A 19,028-nucleotide genomic window follows, 5' to 3' on the forward strand; every position below is an offset into this window, starting at 1 on the left:
CAAGAAGATGAATTCGGCCAACAACCTGAGTGCATCTGCAAATGGATCTTTCCCCGGTCTATCTTCTGATAAGATTGCAGCCCCAGCCAATACCTGGGGTGAAGCCCGAGTAGAGGATTTAGCTAAGTTGTGCCCACAGAGACTGAGATGATAAATGTGCATGTTGTTTTAAGCCACTAAGCATACGGTCATTTGTTATGCAGCAACAGAAAACCAATAGAGTTCTTCTTTAAAAGATCTCTAAGGAAGGCAACCCCATGCATCCCCCTTCCATCCCCACACCTTCACAACATTGCACATTCTATACATAATTCTACAAGTACTCATTTCCACCACAGGGCAAGATCTCACTGGATTTTTATCTATAACTATCCATGTCAAAAATTAAAAATTCAGATTTTATATCTAGACAATTTTAATTTAATTTGGATAGATACATAAACAGATGATAGATGATAGATGGATGGATGGATAGATAGGTAGATAGATAGATAGATAGATAATAGCTTGCTGTCCAGGTAGAAAACCTGAATTTTATTTTATTTTTTTAAAGATTTATTCCTTTATTTTTGAGAGAGAGAGCATGAGGGCATGAGTGAGGGGAGGGGCCGAGGGAGAAGCAGACTTCCCGCTGAGCAGGGAGCCCAATGTGGGACTCAATCCCAGGACCCTGGGATCATGACCTGAGCCGAAGGTGGGTGCTTAACAGACTGAGCCACCCAGGCACCCAAAAACCTGAATTTTATATATATATATAAAAGGAAGTATTCTCATATCTTCTGGGAAAGTTTTTCTCTCTCTGGTAAGAGCCAGGTTTGCAAGAAGAAAGATTCTCACACCCTTGGTTTAGAATGCATTCATGATGCAGAAACCATTACAATCACCTTGCCACATAAGGCAAAAAGCCCAAAGACAAAAATCCAGTACAGTAATACCAGGAGAATGAGCAAAATCTGGGTCTTTGATGATATTGTTTAACTGTTGCACCACACTTAGAAATTTCTGCTTCCAGATTTGTTTTCTCATGGGAGATAATTAAATGTCTTTAGTGTCGCAGTTTCTTTGAGCTGTGCATTCCATTACTTGCAGGTGAAGCATTCCTAACAGAGAGACAGTGTCATATATGTGCCTCCAGAAAGGGCAGGAGAACGTTTGAGGATGGACATCTCTCCCAGGATTACATGGAACTGGGGGGAGAGGTCCCCCAGAGGAAAAGGAAAATGTGACATCAGCAGAAGGGCAAAAAAAGAGAGACTGAGCCAACAAGTCAGTAGCTGCCCATCACCCACCCCTGCCACCTGCCCCCCCCCAATCTCCCCAAAAGGGTACAGGTTACCAACAATGAAAGAGAGGATCTAGAAAGACAAGGCTGCAATCCCAGGTTATGGCCTCCAGCTAGCCCTCTGTCCCTTATCCTTAACACATGGGGGCATCTGTGGCCACAGCCTGGGCCTTCCCTACTGGAAGCACCTGCAACATCTCATCATGGCCACCTGGACAGCAATGGCCAGGAAAGTGAGAGAACTGGGACTTAAGTCTTGGCTTTGCTATTTGCTAGCTATGACCTCAGACAAATCAGGAGGGCTCGGTTTTTCCACCTATAAAATGGGGCTACCCCATTAAAGAACAAGTTAAGCACAGTAAATAAGTAGGTTAAATAATAGGACCTACCTCATAGGGTTATTTTGAGGATGAAGGAGAATATTTATAAGGCCCTAGATGAGGCTGGACCCCATCATCAGTGCTCCATAAAGGGCAGCTGCTATTCTTATTCATCTCCAAGAGCTTGTCTGGTACGAGTATCAGTGACCTTGAGATTTTAAGTGGAGACCTTGGCTCAATGGCCACCCCAGGGCTCCCTTTTATAACAGGGTTCCCTACAACAGAAGGACTCCCTCCACCATTTTGGATGAGGAGGCCAGCTCATGCCACTGGGTGATGCCTCAGCCCATGGATTTATTTTTCCAGCTGCAAGAGCTGCTCTGCTTAATAGCTCCCCATCCAGCTTCCCTTCATGATTGAACTTGAGAGAGCATGTTTGCTTAACAACCACAATGTTCCAGCTTCCATAAATCATGGAGAGAACGTGAGGCCTGCCTGGGGGGATCTTGCTCACTCCTGAAATTGAGCTGGACAATCATAATTTGGGTTTAACTAAAAGAACCACAGGTTTCTCTTTCCCCATCAAACCCCCGTCCAGGGCACCCCATTTCTGGATCGCCTTCCAGGTCCTCGGGCCAGGCAGCTCTCTGGGGTGTGCTGCCTTCACCTCTCAGCTCCTGCCTCAGGGCCTGCCGCATGCCTGCAGTCACAGGAGGGCAAAGCCCAGTGCTGGGCGGGGCCTCCCCGGGCCATTCCCTTTATGGTCTCCCCATTCCTGTGGCTCTCCTCTCCCTGACGGCCTTTCTTTTCCTACCTTACTCTGCTTATGGCCTTCTCTGATCTTCCTCTCTCTCTCCGACTCTGTTTTTCTATCACCATCTCTGTGTGACCATCTGTATTTTTCTCTATATGTCTCTTTTTCTATCTCTCTCATGTTCTCTCCTATGTCTCTGTCTCCCTCCTTTTCTCTCTCCCAAGGCTGGATCCTCAGTCTCTGGCTTGCACACATTCTCCTGCAGGAGGCAGTCATCCTCCATCTCTACCTTCCACTGATGAGAAGCAAGGACTAGAACTCATCCTCAAGCCGCAGGCTTATCAGCATGTGTTCTCACCTGCTGTTGGAGAGGCACCTACTGGAGAGGTCCCTGCTGTCGAAAAAGGGATACTGGGTATATCTGTGTGGGTGGAGGAAACAGATCATCTGTGTGACTGTGGAGATGTGCCAGGCTATGGGGGTCTCTGGTTCATAATCTGTAAAATGAGAATAGCTGTTGTGAAGACAAAATGAAACCAGGCCCCTGCCCAGCACAGACCAGGTACATAGTGAGCGCTTAGTAAGCTGAGCATTAATCATTGTGATTACTACCACATATATTAGGGATGGACAAAGAGGTTCTGGCTCTTTCTCAGGCTTTTTGCAAACGGAGCCTCCTTCTTCACCTGATCTGACAGAGAACTTTCCATCCAGTCCTTACCACCACCCCGGCCTTCAATTCACACCCCCAGATACCTCTTAAAGATCTCCCACCCTGCCCCATCATGCCCGCTGCCTCTCCCAGACCAGAGGCCAGTTCAAAGGGTTTCCCCATCCCTCCCATCGCGGACACAAAAGCCCGTTCCCCCTGGACCCTGAGCCAGCAGAAGAAAGCACAGGCAGGAGATCAAACGTGGGCTGAATGGAAGACAGAGGAGACAGAGAATGAGGAGCGAGATGGGACAGCAAGAATAATGACTTCCATCCAAGCCTCTTCCCATAAACCCACAGCTCTTTGAAGCTTTAATAAAATGCACTATTATTAATGACCCAAGTGGAAGCTCTCTGGGCAGGACAATGCCCCACTCCCTGGGGCCTCGGTGGGGCCTTGTGCATGGGAAAGCGCTCCGTGGCCCAGTGGATGCCTCCACATACCAAATGCCAAGTGCATGTCACAGGGGCTGGGGAGCTGGCTGGTGGCTGCCCAGATGTCCCTGGGTGCCGCCAGTGTTCGGGGCTGCACTGCCCTCTTGCTAACGAGGCTCTCAGGCTGCGCCTGGGGCCAGCAGAGTCTGTGCCGTTGCAATCCGGTTGGTTCATTAATTCGACAAATATTTATGGAGCAGCTACTATGTGCCAGGCCGTGTGTAGGATCAAGAGGGCAAGGCAGACACAATCCCTGCCCTCACTGAGCTTGGAGCTGGAACAGATCATTTAGAAGAAGACGGGAACTAAGGCATTGAAGGGCATGAAGGCCCCACGTTCTAGATTTTTACCTGACACTTCATCCCCCCTCAGGAAGCTCCACCACTTTTCATGGCCACCTCATTGTCACAGCGGGGCTTTCCCTCACTGAACCCCCTTGTGCTGCAGTTCAGACTCCAAGGCACTTGGCACTTGCCAGCCACGCAGCAACCCTTGGCCGTGACCCCCTGCCGCCCACTCCCCCCACCAACCTCCAACTAGAGGGACTGTGCAGTGTGCTCTCTCTGCCACCTTCATGGCCAACTGGTCCAGGGGAAACAACCACCCCAGATGGTAAGAAAATATCCTCATTGGAAAGAAATCACTTCATATGCTCTAAACCTGGAAGGGAACCTTGAACTGGCGCACCTTCAATGCAACAGATCAGAAGACCCAAAGCCACACAGCCTGCCTATGACACCCTGACCCCAAATGGGGGAAGTCATTTTCAAATGACTTCTCTGACATCACAGAAGGGATGGACGCAGTGTCGTGTGGGACTCATGTTTGGGTCAAGGGAGAACTCTCTGTGCTTCACCTCGTGTGGGGACCTTGAGAAAAACACTTCCCTTCTCGGAAGCTCTAATGTCCGTCGGTGTGGTGGGGAAGCTCAGGACCCCGCGAGCAGCCTTAGCATCTGCTGTTCAGCAGGGAACTCAACAACCATGCTTGTTTTGTACAAACACAGATCCACAGGCGTGAGTACTGTTTACCCCCAGCTACAGAGGCAGCTGGGGTCCAGAGGACTTGACAGGATCCCACAGCTGATGAACAGTTGACCCAGGATCACAGCATGTGGGGCTTTGTGGGCTGGGGTGAGGTGGAGGATAAGAAGACATTGGCCACCACTTCCTGGGGACTCAGGCAGGTTCCCGGACCACTCTGGACAGCCATTTCCCCATCTGTAAAATGGGAGGGCTGGACAGTCAGAGGGTCTATGGAAAGATGCCACACTGAAAGCTTTGAGTGTGTGGGGGTAGGACTCAGCCTCTGAGAAATGGACCATAACCTTTATCAGATTCTCCTAAAAGTGCCTGGCCTAAGAGAAGTTAAGAACGTGAAACCGAGGGGTCTCTAAGCGTCTTCATCCTTCTGTGATTCTGAGTCCAAGGGTGTTTCACTCCTTCCTTCATGCAAACTTTTATCAAGTAATTTGTGTCAGGCCCATAGGGGCCCCTCTGGTTCCCACATTCCCAAGATGGCCCTAGAAGTGAGAAGACAACATGAACGACGCACCCATACATTTCTTCCAGGAAGGGGCCCTCCCACCAGCCGTGCCGGGTCCCACATCACTCCCGTCTTCCGGGACTCCCCCTAGAGACTTGTCCCTCCAGGGAACCCCTCCCCTCATGCCCCGGCCCCTGTCCCTGGCCACTGCCCCTGCGATGAGTTTTCCGCAGGCTGAGCAGCAGGACTATAGAAAAACTGGTGTCTCTTCTGACCTGTCTGCTCACAAGTGGCATTTGGAAATAATTAGTAACAGGCCAGAGACCCCTCCCCAGCTCATCCATCCCATGGGAGATGGGACTGGGGGGAGGGGCAGGGGCCTCGGAAACAGAACAAAGGGATGAAACAAGGAGGCAGAAGATGGAGCAATGAGGCCCCAGAAGGCCTTCCGGGCCCTTGATGTCCTGGTGGAGGGTCTGGGTTCCAAGTTGCGGTCAAGGGGCAGATGCCCGCCTTGTACAGCCAGCTCCGGTGAGAGCCAGCTGCTGCTAGCCAACTTTCCATGACATCAGGACTGGCCTGGACTGAGTCTGCCTGGGCAGGGAGGTAACTCCACACCCTGTTTCCCTCTGGCCCACGGGGGACCCCTGTGCCCCCTAGTGGGATGGCCCTGGGGGTGTGTCCCCCTGGCAAGCCGTCAGAAGCATAAAGAATAGCCACTGCTGCCCCCCAGATGGAAAGAGCCCAAACCTCCAACCAGGGAGGGATAAATACATTGGTATACATTCACACCTACAATGGAGTACTACACAGTAATTTAAAATGATGTTTTAGAGAAGTCGAGCTCCAGGTCAAGTGAGAGAAGAGTGGGGCGGAGGAAGGTGGACACATATGGTTATCTTCAGACACATTTGCCTACGAGTTACATCCAGTCTGCATGTGAAGTGTATGAAAAATCGTCAAGGACGCTGACAAGGCCCTAAGTAACCTGACCGGGCTGCCCCTCCTGCCCGCTCCTGTGGCTCATCTTTCCCCTTGCTCAGCTCCATCAGCCAGCTATCAGCAACTCAACACACCCAAACCCTGCCCTAGGGGAGTCTTCCCATTTTCTGCCTCACGCCCTGCCCCGCACTGCACCTAGGTGGCCTTCAGGCCTGTGCTGACGTAGAACTTTCTCAGATCGCCCTGTTCCTGATGCTTGCGAGGCTCATCGCAACAGAGCAGTGTGAATTCATTAGCACATTATGTGGCCCCTGTTTGCCCCCCACCTTCACCTTCACCCCAAAGAGACTGTAAACTGCCCCCAGGCCAGGCAACGTGCTTGTTTTACTTCTGTATACTTAGCTCCTCAAATAGCACCTGGCACACAGTTGGTGCTCAATAAGTGTTGAATGACCGAATGAGTTTGACACCGCAGGGTTAACGTTTATTGAGTGTTACAGTTGGTGCTCAATAAGTGTTGAATGACCGAATGAGTTTGACACCGCAGGGTTAACGTTTATTGAGTGTTACCGCGAACCAAGCTTTGTGGGCCTTACCTCGGGACATCCTTGCAACCATTCTCAGAGGTGGGCACTATTGGTAGGCTACTTCCCCCTGTAGGGACCGGAAAACAGAGGAGTTCGGGAATTTGCCTTACATCATGCAGCTAGCAAGGGCCAGAGTCAGGATTGTAATTACGGTTATCAGTCTACAAAATCCATATTCTTAACCATTCTCCTCCCCAGCCTCTCCTAGGTAAACGAAGGAGGAGGGGAAAAGAGCAGAAGGAAACATGGCAGGCAGCATGGTACCAGGGATAGCTTTGGGTGATGCAGGGGGGCTTAATGATTTTATCATATTCTTTTCTATAATGTGCATGCATTTTATTTACAATCAGAGAAAGCCAACAGTACAATAGGAAGTATTTTTTATAAAAGATCACCAAACAACCTTGATGGAACCCCACAAATCCTCCGAGGACCCTCAGCAGCCCTCTAGGCATGAGAAGCCAGTGTCCAAGCCCACGCCGTCCGTGGGGCTGCCCAGGAGATCACCCACCATCAGCAAGTTCCCACCAGAAGGGGGGACCCCCAGACCATCTGCACGGTCTGCACGCCCTCACTGTCCACCCCGCCCCACATTTCTTAAATGGAGAGCAAGGAGGCAAGCAAGGAGACAAACACGTTCTCCCTCACCTCCTCTCTTTCACTAACCCACCTCCTCCTCCAGTCTTGTCTCATGCCCCCATGGCCCCCCGGACTCAGGATGAGCAGCACAGCCCACCCCAAAGATCTCACACGTGATTCCATTTTGCTTTATGCATCCCAAATGGTCTGCCCTTTGCTGGCAGGGCTTGCAGCAAATTATTGCTGGTGAAAACAGGAGGCTGGGGTTTGGAAACCAGATGAAGCTTTTACTTTTACTGGCTGTGGGGCCAGGGTGATTCCCAATAGGAAGCATCCTGTACAGCGAGCTCCATCCGTGCAGTCACATAACAGGCATGTGTTGTCCATCTACGGGTTCCCCCCCAAGCACTGTGCCCGCTGGGGAATGGGGGGGGAAATGAGATATGATCATGGCCCTTATGGAGCTGACACCACAGGCAAAGAAAAAAGACAAGGTGCTAGAAGGAATTGGGGCGGGGGGGGGGGGGTTATGGAGAGAGTGGTGACTTCCCTAAAACATCATTTTAAATTACTGTGTAGTACTCCATTGTATGCATGAATTGCATGAATATATAACAATTTATTTAGTTGCAGAGAAAATCAGGTACCCAAGAGCCAATCCCTCAGTGGCTTCTGATCCCGTGCAGCGTGCACCTGCTGCAACGTACCCAGAGCTGCGGGATGTGCTTGGGACAGAGCGACCCCGATGCCCCATCGAGGAGCCTGGAGGACATCCTGCTGCTTTCTCTGACTGACTCTCAGCTCTTCCAGGAGCCACATCTATACATCCATTCAAAAAAAAGAACAAGGTAAAGTCTGACGATCTTAAAGTAAACTTGCAGGTAGCACTGGCCTGAGCACATGAAAATGCCTGCAGTGAAAGTGAACGCAGCCATCAAGAATGCACATGTGTTTTGGGGCGCCTGGGTGGCTCGGTCAGTTGAACGACCGACTCAATTTCGGCTCGGGTCATGATCTCAGGGTTGTGGGATCGAGCCCAGCATCAGGCTCTGTGCTCAGGGGGGAGTCTGCTTGAGGATTCTCTCTCTCTCTCTCTCTCCCTCTGCCCCTCCCACTGCTCACTCTCTCTCTCTCTCTCAGTAAATAAATCTTTGGAAAAAAGAATGCATATGTGTTTTATTTATTTTTTTTAAAGATTTTATTTATTTATTTGAGAGAGAGAATGAGAGAGAGAGAGAGCACGAGAGGGGGGAGGGTCAGAGGGAGAAGCAGGCTCCCTGCCGAGCAGGGAGCCCGATGCGGGACTCGATCCAGGCACTCCAGGATCATGACCTGAGCCGAAGGCAGTCGCTTAACCAACTGAGCCACCCAGGCACCCATGCATATGTGTTTTAATAGTTTGGGTTTGTTGTTGTTGTTTTGTATGGGAGGAAATAAACAAGTAAAAATCCCCTGAAAGTTAGCATGTCTATGCATTTATGTGCCCTATCATTCACAAAAGGTTTTGAGGTGACTGCTTCCCAGGAAGCCCCTGGTTCTAGCAAGGCTGGCTAGTGATGATCAGAACTTGTACTTACGCCTCCTAAGCCAGACTCCATAATAAAGGGCCCACCCAATCTGGCCTGCACCCTCCACCCCCCGCTGCTCCTGGCGCTCTTGTGTCACCAGCACGATTCAGAACAACATTCCTGGCCCAAGTTCAGAACTGGCAGAGGTGACTGTGGAAGGGGGAGGTTCTGGGCCCTTCCTGGCTGGCTGCATGCTGGGGGCAAAGCGGGTCGGCAACGTCCCTGGGAAATCCCATGCTACACCGACAAGCACGTGCAAGGTGACAAAGACCTGACGAGGCCTTGGCCATATGCATCCTTAGGAGTTGGCTCAGGTTTCATCTCTGGCCCGAGGGCTTGGTCTGAAGCAGAGCTTCGCCGGCGTGTCCTCTGGTTAACTACACGGTGTTAATCGGAGTGATGGGAGCATGTCAGCTTCTTGAGGGCTGGGGCTTTGTCCTCTTCACTGCTGAATCCCGAATCCCCAGCACCTAGAAGTACCTCTGGCAATAACTCAGTAGCCAGGTGTTGAAGGACAGAAATGGGAGTCTCATCGTCTAGGGAGTTTGGTAAACATGTGACAAGCCAGGAGAAACAGGTTTCTTCCACTCAGACCTTCTCAGAACCTTCCATATGCTCTGTGTGCTCTGACGCTTAGGAGGGCACAGCAGATAGAATCTTCCAGATTTACTGGGCCACGGACTCTTCAACAGAGAACCTTGTAGAACACGGGTTCTACAGTCTAGCACCACACATGTGTCTCTCTCATTTTCCTCATCTGAGTCCCTCTTGAGACAAAGAAGATAGACACGTAAGTTCAGGTAAGTTCTCCCCAAGTGATGTCAAAGATATTCACCAGCCTCTTCAACTTTACATTCTACCCCGGCAACAATCCCAAAGAAAGAGACCCGGACAAATACGGCCGCAGTCCCAGCTAAGGCTCTCATTGGCCCATCTCGGATCATATGACCACCCCTGAACCAATCACTTGGCTAGAGAATGCGGCATTCTCATTGGGCAGGTGGGTATGATCACTTACCCAGTTTTGGAACCCAGACGAAGTCACGTCTATTTGAACCTCAGGGAGCAATGGCTCCCCAGAGAAACATCTCACTCCTGTTACCAGAAAAAAAAGGGACAGAAATAATGCAGTCAAGGAAAACAAGGAATGCCCCCAAACGTCTATATTGGAACTGGCACATGGCCAGGCTGGCCTGGGTTAAGATTCTGGGACGGGGGTTAAAGGATCCCTGCTTTACTCCCACCCCCTCCACCCAAGGATGACAGTATATGGGGAATGATGGTCACAGGCTTGATCTGGGGCAAAGAGGAAAGACAATCAATGATAATGACACATCATTGCATTGAACCCTCACGACGGCCCTGCGAATTAGGTACTGAGATCACCCCATTTTACAGATGTGGAAACTGAGGTTAAGAGAGATGAAGTCACTTGCCCCAGATCGTGATGCTATCGTGCAGGGTGTGTGTGTGTGTGTGTGTGTGTGTGTGTGTGTGTGTGTGCTCGCGCGCGCGCATACGCCCTGCAGGAGTGGCAAATCGACAGAGAGAAACTCCGGTTTGAGGCTGCACCTTCTGTAGCTTCTGAACCCCAGCGCTCTTTCTGCATTGTGCCAGGAGCTCCTCCCAGGAGGAGACGAGAGGCACATCAAGAGAGGAGCACTGCGGGGGCCGTCGGAGGCCTCAGGGCCTCCAGCACCGCTGCCGCGGTCTGTGACTCAAGGCACCACCAGCAGAACTGGCAGAACGGGGAAGGGGACACTTTGCCTCTTTCTTGCCAATGAACCCCTCCTCTACATTGCCTGGGGGCGGGGGGGAGGGTGCTGGAGCATGGAAGATGGGAAAGATCTGGAACTCCTGGGGCATCTGCTCTGGGGCACATGGCCATCAGGAGCTGGTGCCCGCCGAGAGGCAGGAGAGGGGAGAGAGGCACGGACCATACAAGCAGACAGCCCTGGGCTTGAGCCCCAGCTCCGCAGTTACTGTCAACGAGACCTTAAAAATACTCCTTAGCCTCTCTATGCCTCAGTGTCATCAGCTGTAAAGTGGAGATAATAGTATTACCTATGGCACAGAGTTCTGAAAAAATTAGATATGATCCTGAATGTAATGTGCTTCATACATATTGAATATATTTTCAATTCCCCCCTGAATCACCTGAGAGCATATGGGGCATCTTTCAGAAGGTTTAGAACCTTCCATGGTCCTTTGCCAGAAAAACTGCTTTGGGACAGGTTCCTTAGCAGGTCCCTTGACCAAAAGGCCTCTTGCCATGCATCAAACGTGAGTTCGCAGAGGGTTCGCAAGCAACCCCTTCTCGTGAGCTACGGTTTCCCTCCTATGCTCAATATCGGGGTCACCAGGCCTCCTCAACCCCACCCTGCTTGGTTTGTGCCCCTGTCCTGCCCCAGGTCCCCCAGGCACTGAGAGGGCAGCCAGCCTGGAGTCCAGGGTCAGGGCACATCCTGTTTCAGCGACTGGCAGTGCTTCGAGGCTCTGGGAAGATGAGTCCATTCCTCCTTCGCCACTGGGAGGTGGGGCACTGGCCCAGGACGTCACTTTCCTGCCGCTCGTCCTAACGCCCAGCAGCCTGGCAGCTCTAAGGCAAGGCTGGGTGGGCAAGGAGGGTGTGGGAAAAGGTCCCTGAGGTGTAGCCTTGGCCTCCCGCCAGGCGCAGGCACCACAGGATGACAGTGGTGGCTTCTCCTCCTGCTCCTTCTGGGGAGCAGGGAGCCCAGGGCCCCCTCCTGCTCCCGGCCTGTCTGCGTGTGGTAAACGCTTGTGCAACTTGGCAAGGCGGCCCCAGCCAGCGAGGTTCCCAGGGTGGGATCTGACTCTTGGAACAGACGAACCCCCGCCAAGAAAGTGAGCTTTGCTGCGCAGCATGGCCAAGAGCAGGAGGTCGGGGAGGGGCTGAACTCCATCCAGGGACTGCTCCCCACCCTTGGCTGGTCCTGGAACACCAGCACGGTGGAGCGGGGGCTTCCCGCCAGTCAGGGCCACAGCATCCTCCACCCCCGGGATGGGATTTCAAAGCCAAGACCCAAGAGGGGGGTCCAGGGAGGGGGACTCGCGCCTTCCATCAGGATTGCCTCATTAGTGGTTTTGCATTGTTAGAAATCTCTTCATTGGAGGCCCGGATTGCAGCAACATGGGGCTTTAATCTGGGCTGGGCACGGGGACTTGTGGCCAGGAACCCCAAAAGGAGAACAATTAATATCGCCAAAGCGGGTCCTTCTGACAGGCTCCATTTCCCCTTGAGACCCCATCGGCTCATGTTCTGGAAGGCTCAGGAAGAGACATTTCTCTCCATTTCTGCCAGTCTCTCTCTTGGCCTCTCTCACATGCAGAATCATGAGCTTTCCATCATATGCTGCAAGTGAGCAGAACCCAGATTTGCTCACTTGACAGGACCTGGAAACCGTGGTGCTAAAATGTGGCCTTTGGCCTGTCAGCCCCAGACGGTCCTATTCCGCACAAAAGTCTGGGCCTTGTTTCCTCAGTTATAAATGAAGGGCTTGGAGTCATGCAGTTGCTTTTCAGGGATTTTGAGCCATGGATACTTTTACCAGGTGACAACTTACAAGAAGGTTGGACCCAGGTGGCCAGACCAGTGGGCCAGACCAGTGCTCCCACCTCCTGGAAATGCTTCCTCTCCTTTGGCGTCAGGTCACCACCCAGGCTCCCCCCTCCCCGGTTTCTCCCAGCCTCACTGGCTGCCCCTCCTTGGTCTGCTCAGCCCCCTTCCCTTTATCCAAACTTATCCCCATCCCACAGTCTGATGCTTCTAAACCTCTCAAAGCAGCCCAGCTGATCTTCCAAACACTGTACATTTGATCAAGAACCTCACCGACCTCTAGGGACTGAACTGTATTCCCCCAAACTTCATACATGAAGCCCTACCCCCCAAAGTGATGGTTTTGAAGGTGGGACCTTGGGAGGTAATTGGTTTAGATGAGGTCATGAGTTGTCCTTCATAATGGTATTTGTGCCCTTATGAGACACCAGAGAGCTTGCATGAGGTCACAGCAAGAAGGTACCCATCTGCAAACCAGGGAGAAGGCCCTCACCAGGACCTGAATCTGCTGGCACCTTGATCTTGGACTCCCCAGCCTCCAGAACTGTGAAAAATAACTGTCTGTTCTTTAAGCCCCCAACCTAGGGCATTCTGTTATGACAGCCCAAGCTAACACACCTGCTGGGAAAGCTTCAGTGCCACTGTCTAATTCTCCAGGCCCCCCTCACCACTCTCCCCTGCACATTCTTGGTCCCAGCTCTGCAGGTATGGACATTCCAGCCAAACACCCCAGTCTTGCATCCCAGGCATGGAAGGTGCTTCTAAAATGGCTCCAAGTGATCAGAGGTTACCACCTCCTGGGACTCATGGCCTCTGGAGTCCCCGCCCCTTGACAGTGGGCTGGACCCAGGACTCCCTTCTAACCCTCTAGCCAGCAAAAGTGGTGGGTGTCACTTCCCAGATCAGGTCATGAAGACAGTGGCTTTGTCTTCCTCTCTTACCTGCACACTCTGCTGAAGCCACCTGCCATTTTGTGAGCGTCCTGTGGGGACACCTACATGACAAGGAACCAACAGGGCCAACCACTTAAGAGGAACTGAGACCCTTGGGCCAACAGCCCAGGAGGAAGTGAATGCTGCAAAAACCCAGTTGGGTGAGCTTGGAAAGAGATCCATCCCCAGATGAGCCTTCAGATAAGCCCAGTCCCAGCTAACAGCCTGACAGGACCTAGGAGAGACCCAGAGCAGAGGACCAGCCTCCCCATGACCAGATTTCTGACCCTCAGACAATAGATGCTGTTGTTTTAAGCCACTAATTGGGGGAGGGGGTGTTTGTTATGCAGCAAGAGCTAACTAATACACCAGGCTTTTGCATAGGCATTCCCTTCTGCCCATGACACTCCACTCTCCAGACAGGCTCATCCTCAACAGGATGCCTTAATCTCCACTGGCCATCAGGTGTCACTGTAATCTCCACTTTTTCAGCCCCCCCTCCCCCGCAGAGTCGTGTCTGGGTTTTTTCTCTAAATGTTCACCCTACCTGACTGTAACAACTCACCTTTTAGACTGTAGCTCCTTGAAGACAGGGTCTCTACCTGCCCTGCCTGTTACTGCCTCTCCACGATCTTGCACAATGTCAAGCTCATAGTAGGTGTTCAGTAAACACAAGGGCTATGAATGAGTGAAACATGATGGAAGAGACGCTCAGAAAGACCCAGAGAAACTGATTTGGGTAACTCCCAATAAGCACTTGGGTCCCTCCCCAATAATACCACACAAACAATTATATGATTTCACTTGGCTTATCCATGAACAATACTTACATAGTTATGATCATAAAGAGTTGAATTATGGATTTTACCAAAATTTGTGATAAATCAGGGAGGATGGAGGGAAAGGCTGCCCTGTGTGTGCACGTTTATCTTTGTGCATAAAAGTTAAATCATCAGTAGAGGGACCATGGATTATGAATAAAACACAAAAATCAAGAACTTCTAGTACAAGCAAAGCATTTACAAATATACAAGTAGATTAGAAGCAGCAGCTGAAAGAAATAAAAATGCTTGCTTCTGAGAAGCAGAAAGGAGAGGGGCAGGAGATTGCTGGGTTTTGATATAAGCTTTGACTTTTAAAGCCACATACATCTTTAATAAAATAGACATTACATCTCAAAAAAAAGTAAATAGGAAAGAAAGAAAGAAAGAAAGAAAGGAAGGAAGGAAGGAAGGAAGGAAGGAAGGAAGGAAGGAAGGAAGGAAGGAAGGAAGGAAAGAAGGAAGGAAGAAAGAAGACAATTTCACATTGTCAAAGACCATTAAGAACATACAGTGGGTAATGGAAGTGCCTGGTGTTGGTGGGATGCTTTTTGAGATGGTGTGGCCCTCAATGAATGCTTCGAGTTGGCAATCTTTGAATTTAGCCCTACCTGAAAAGGAGTTAACCACATGAGGTGTGGGAAAAGCATTCCAGGCAGAGGGAACAGCATGGGTAAAGCCTCAGAGATAAGATCACGCTTGGTATGTTTAAGGGACGGAAAGCCAGTGTGTATACAGTGTGGACAGCAAAGCCAGGGGTTGGACTGAACTGAGAGAGGAGAAGGGAAGACCATATGAGGTGATGTCAAGAGGTGGCCATGGAGACGGAGTCCAGAGGAGACACCAGAACTGGAGAAGCCACATGGGAAATCAAGCTTTCAGACAAATGTTAAAAGCCATGGGGCCAGAGATCAGCCAGGCAATGAGCAAACATCAAGCAAAAAGAAGACATTAGGGCGCAAGTGTCCTGTTTGCAACCTATGCTGATAGATGCCAGAGAGATGAGCTAATGGCCCCTAATGAAGTTTCATCAATCACTTTCCAGTGTAAGTTTATCTTACTTTTTAGAGCAATTTCCCATCTACTATCATTTCACTCACTAGAGGAGCAGGTTGAGGTCAGAAATACAATTAGAAACACAACTCATTTGCTAATTATCTAACCTGACCAAGAGCCTCATTAGCTCTTTTTCCCCAGTGTCCACAGGCTCAGCCTCCCCTGGATCCTGCTCCACCTCTTCACCTCTTGACCTTCTTTGGTTTTATTAATCTGCACTCTAGAATTCTCCTTCTTCCACCTTCTTAGTAAACCAGGCGCTTAAGACACCTGTTCCCTCTCACTCCAACTGCAGACTTCTACTTCCTGAGGTTCAAATCCTGGTTCTCTGGATTTCATACCCCTCCCACAAAAATCCTAGGCCTAGCATCTGAGTCCTCAGCCCCCTCTGAGCTCTGGACACTGCTTCTCAGGACAGGTCAGCCATTTTGACAGAAAGAAGAGTGTGCAGAGCATAGGCTGAGAGTCGGTGTAGCTCTTCCTCCATCACTCCTTGGCTGTGGGAGCTCTGCCTCCTTCCTCTTCACATTTGGAGGCATATCTTGATCCTGAGGGGCCTTTTCCATGAGACAAGCTGCTGTCAGCACCTGCCTAGGGTTGCCACAAGTCATGGCTCAAAATGTTGTCTTAAATGAATGGATAAGAAAACCTCATTTTCGTCCTACAGTTAGAAATGGGGTACCATATGAATTTTACACTATGGTGTGAGGGACTTATATGTCAGAGTCTTTTCTTGTGTTTTGGGTTATTCTTTAAGGCCTAGCTCTGGGTCTGCATTCTCTAGAAAGCCTCTCTTAACTACATCATCCCACAGGGGTTTCTTTCTTCTCTGAACTCAGGTCTCCTGAGTGAGACAGTGTCTACAATACCCATAGATTGATTTATTCACAAACATCCAAAAAACAGACAACAAAAAATAGTATGAAACAAGCCTCCTCTTCTCAGTGGGATGGAAATTTCTCAGTTGTGGGATTAGATCTTTTGCTCTATAATAATGCCCAGTTTAAAAGCAGGAGACTTAAGGTCAAGTCCTGGCAATGCCACACACTACTCTGTGACCTTGGGCAAGCTATTTATCCACTCTGTGTCTGGTTCCCCATTGATGGAGTGGAGAAGCACTATTAATTTCATGGGCTCCTCTTAGGAATGACTATATAACTGCTTTGTAAACTGTCAAATGCTGAACAGATGGGAATTTATTAATTGTGATGAATACAGTATTCAGGTTGTTCATAATTTTAAGTATTTAAATACAGAGCTTTCCACCACCTTAAGGCTGAGATTTCACCATGGGGCCTGCCCTGCCCTCCGACTCATTCACACCACCCAAGGAGCGTGGCCCAGAAGGAGGGAAGAGTTGGGGAAACCAAGGCCCCCAGAGAATATGCTGTTCTTGACCATGGGGCGGAGCTCGGAGCTCTACCCAGACATCCCGACTGCGCAGGCGGGGGGCCAGCAGGGCAACAGCTCCTCTGATGTGGCTTGGGGTATTGTTCAGTTTGGGGTTTTTGTTGTTTGGTGTTTTGTTTTTTTATTGCTGTTGTTCTCTTTCTAATCCTAATGACAGAGGCAAGAGGAAGCCCGGGCAGAGGGAAGGCATTTTTTGGAAACTCTTTGGGAGCTCTGAAACCCCACCCCACGACTGGCGGGTCACTCTGACTTCTCTCTGATGGAGACAGGGTTGGAGTAGGGGACAGATCCTGGCCGGAAGCCTCCTGCAGCATAACCAATCCTCTTGCCCACCCAGGAGAGGCTGGCCTGGGAGGCAGCTGTCTCCAGGGGTTTATCCATCATCCATGCCTAAATTGTCAGGATGGAAGGCACCTTCACCAGTTTCCAGTCTGGTGCGTCCCAAAACGGGTTCTTCAGGAACCAATTATGCTAGACATTAACATGTGTTGCACAGAAGTAGCATACCAGAGTCAAATGCACTTGAGAAATGCTCACAGTCAAGTGTATTCTTTTTAAGTGCAGGACTTCTCAGAATCTTAACATTTACACATGTAATGTTGTGACTGTCCATGAAAGGGCCAAAAATTTATTTAATTTGGTTAAATTATCTTTGTGTGTGAAGATCATCCAGTAGCTCTACAGCTCTAGGTGGGACAAGGATGCCAAGAATATGTAGTTTATTTCTCTAAAATTACTATAAACTCCCTTATGAGCCTGCATCCAGCAGGTAGAAGCGAAGAAGGGAGGAAAGGAAAGAGGGGGTGAGAAAGGGGCAGAAGGAGAGAAGGAAGCTGAGTTTTGTTCAGTCTGGTTTAAAACTCATCCCAACCCAACCATCTTAACACTTAATTAGGATCAACTCCCTCTCTACTCATTCTTTTTGATTCCTGCCCAGCCCTCCCTACTGCCCCCCAAATAGTGGCCGGGTGTTTGGGGAAGGGGCTTATAACCTCTTAGCAGATGGGGGTGGACACAGAGCCAGGTCCTTTGGGTGGGCTAGCTGATGTCCCCCAAGGTCCTGTCCCACTAAGGGCTGCTCTCGACCTTTTCCGTGGTCGGAGCCTCCCTTAACATTCCCTTTGAACCAAATCACAGTTTATTAACACAAGTACCTCTTTAGACCTGTCCTAAGCAAAAATATCCTCAAAATGGCAGGTTTGACACATGAGTTATCTTCTCCTGAGACCCGTTTAAATTAGTAAATATCAATTTTCTTAAGTTCCCAGGGGTGCCACCCAACATCATCTCAGGAATCACTAGTGATTCAACCCCCACTCTCAGGTCGGCACTGGTCTGGACCATCCCTGGTATTCTAAAAATACCAGCCAAATAGAAGTGGGCCTTCCAGTTCTTTCCACAAGTACTGCCTCTGCACAGATACTTGCCCCCAAAGAACTGCTACTGTGATTCCAAAACTCCATGATGGCTGGTCAACCTTGACTGAAGCTTTTCTGCAGGGGTAGGAGGTGGAGGGGATTACATTGCACAGCGATGCCGCAAAACTTATCTAAAATCCTCTTTCTCTACCTGTCCTTCCCCCTGCACCCTCTTCCTGGCAGGTGTCAAATCGCTTGCCCAGTTCCATCTCCCCTTCCCCCGCCAAAATCGGCCCTATTAGTTTTTTAATTAAAGCTTTTGAAGGAACCCCTGGGTGGCTTAGTCGGTTAAGCAACCGACTCTTTATTTCGGCTCAGGTCATGATCTCGGGGTTGTGCGATCAAGCCCCATGTTAGGCTCCACACTGGGCGGAGAGCCTGCTTAAGATTCTCTCTCTCCCTCTCCCTCTTCACTCCGTCCCTCTCCTTCTCTAAAGAAGGAGAAGGAGGAGGAGGAGAAGGAGAAGAAGAGGATGAAGAGGAAGAAGGAGAAGGAGGAGGAGGAGGAGAAAGAAAAAAGCTTTAGAAGACTCTCACCTACACAGCTGCCCCCAGAAAGCTCCCCACCATCCCTGGACAGAGGATTTTGACCAGTCCTCCTTTTACCCACCCTCTGTCAGGCCTTCACTTGTGCATTGACTTCTCAAGTGCATTTGACTATGGAGCCCCAGAGAGAGGGACGCCCACTGGGAGCATAAGAAAAGAAAGGAGTATGGCAAAACTCGTCGTTATTTTCAAATCCTTGTCACTCAGAAGACCGAGGCCCAGAGGAGGTAATGGGGCAACTCCAAGGTCAGCGTGAATTGATGGCCAAGCTGGGACTGACTGTTGCCTGACTCCAAGGCCAGGGCCTTTTCTGCCCCTTCCGGTTTCCCTAGTGTAGGCAGCGAGCCCAGTCCCAGGCCCAGCAGTGGGAGAAACCTGGGTTTTCTTCTCCAGGAAATGAAATGACCTCCTTTCTTTCCCCACCCCAGTGCTTGCCTGAGCCCTGCTCTAAGCCCCCCACCTAAGAAACAGGATTTACAAGCCCGCTGCTATAATCCCTTTAAAATGAGGTTTGGGGACTATAGGGACTCTTTGGGCGTTTCATTTTTTCAAAACAATATTCCTGGCTCAAAAGCTAAGATTTCACCATTCTCAGGGGAGTCAAG

The sequence above is a fragment of the Mirounga angustirostris genome, unplaced genomic scaffold, assembly GCF_029215605.1.
Source record: "Mirounga angustirostris isolate CCGP_5_RB_7025 unplaced genomic scaffold, mMirAng1.0.hap1 SCAF_13, whole genome shotgun sequence".
In the NCBI taxonomy this organism is placed as follows: domain Eukaryota; kingdom Metazoa; phylum Chordata; class Mammalia; order Carnivora; family Phocidae; genus Mirounga; species Mirounga angustirostris.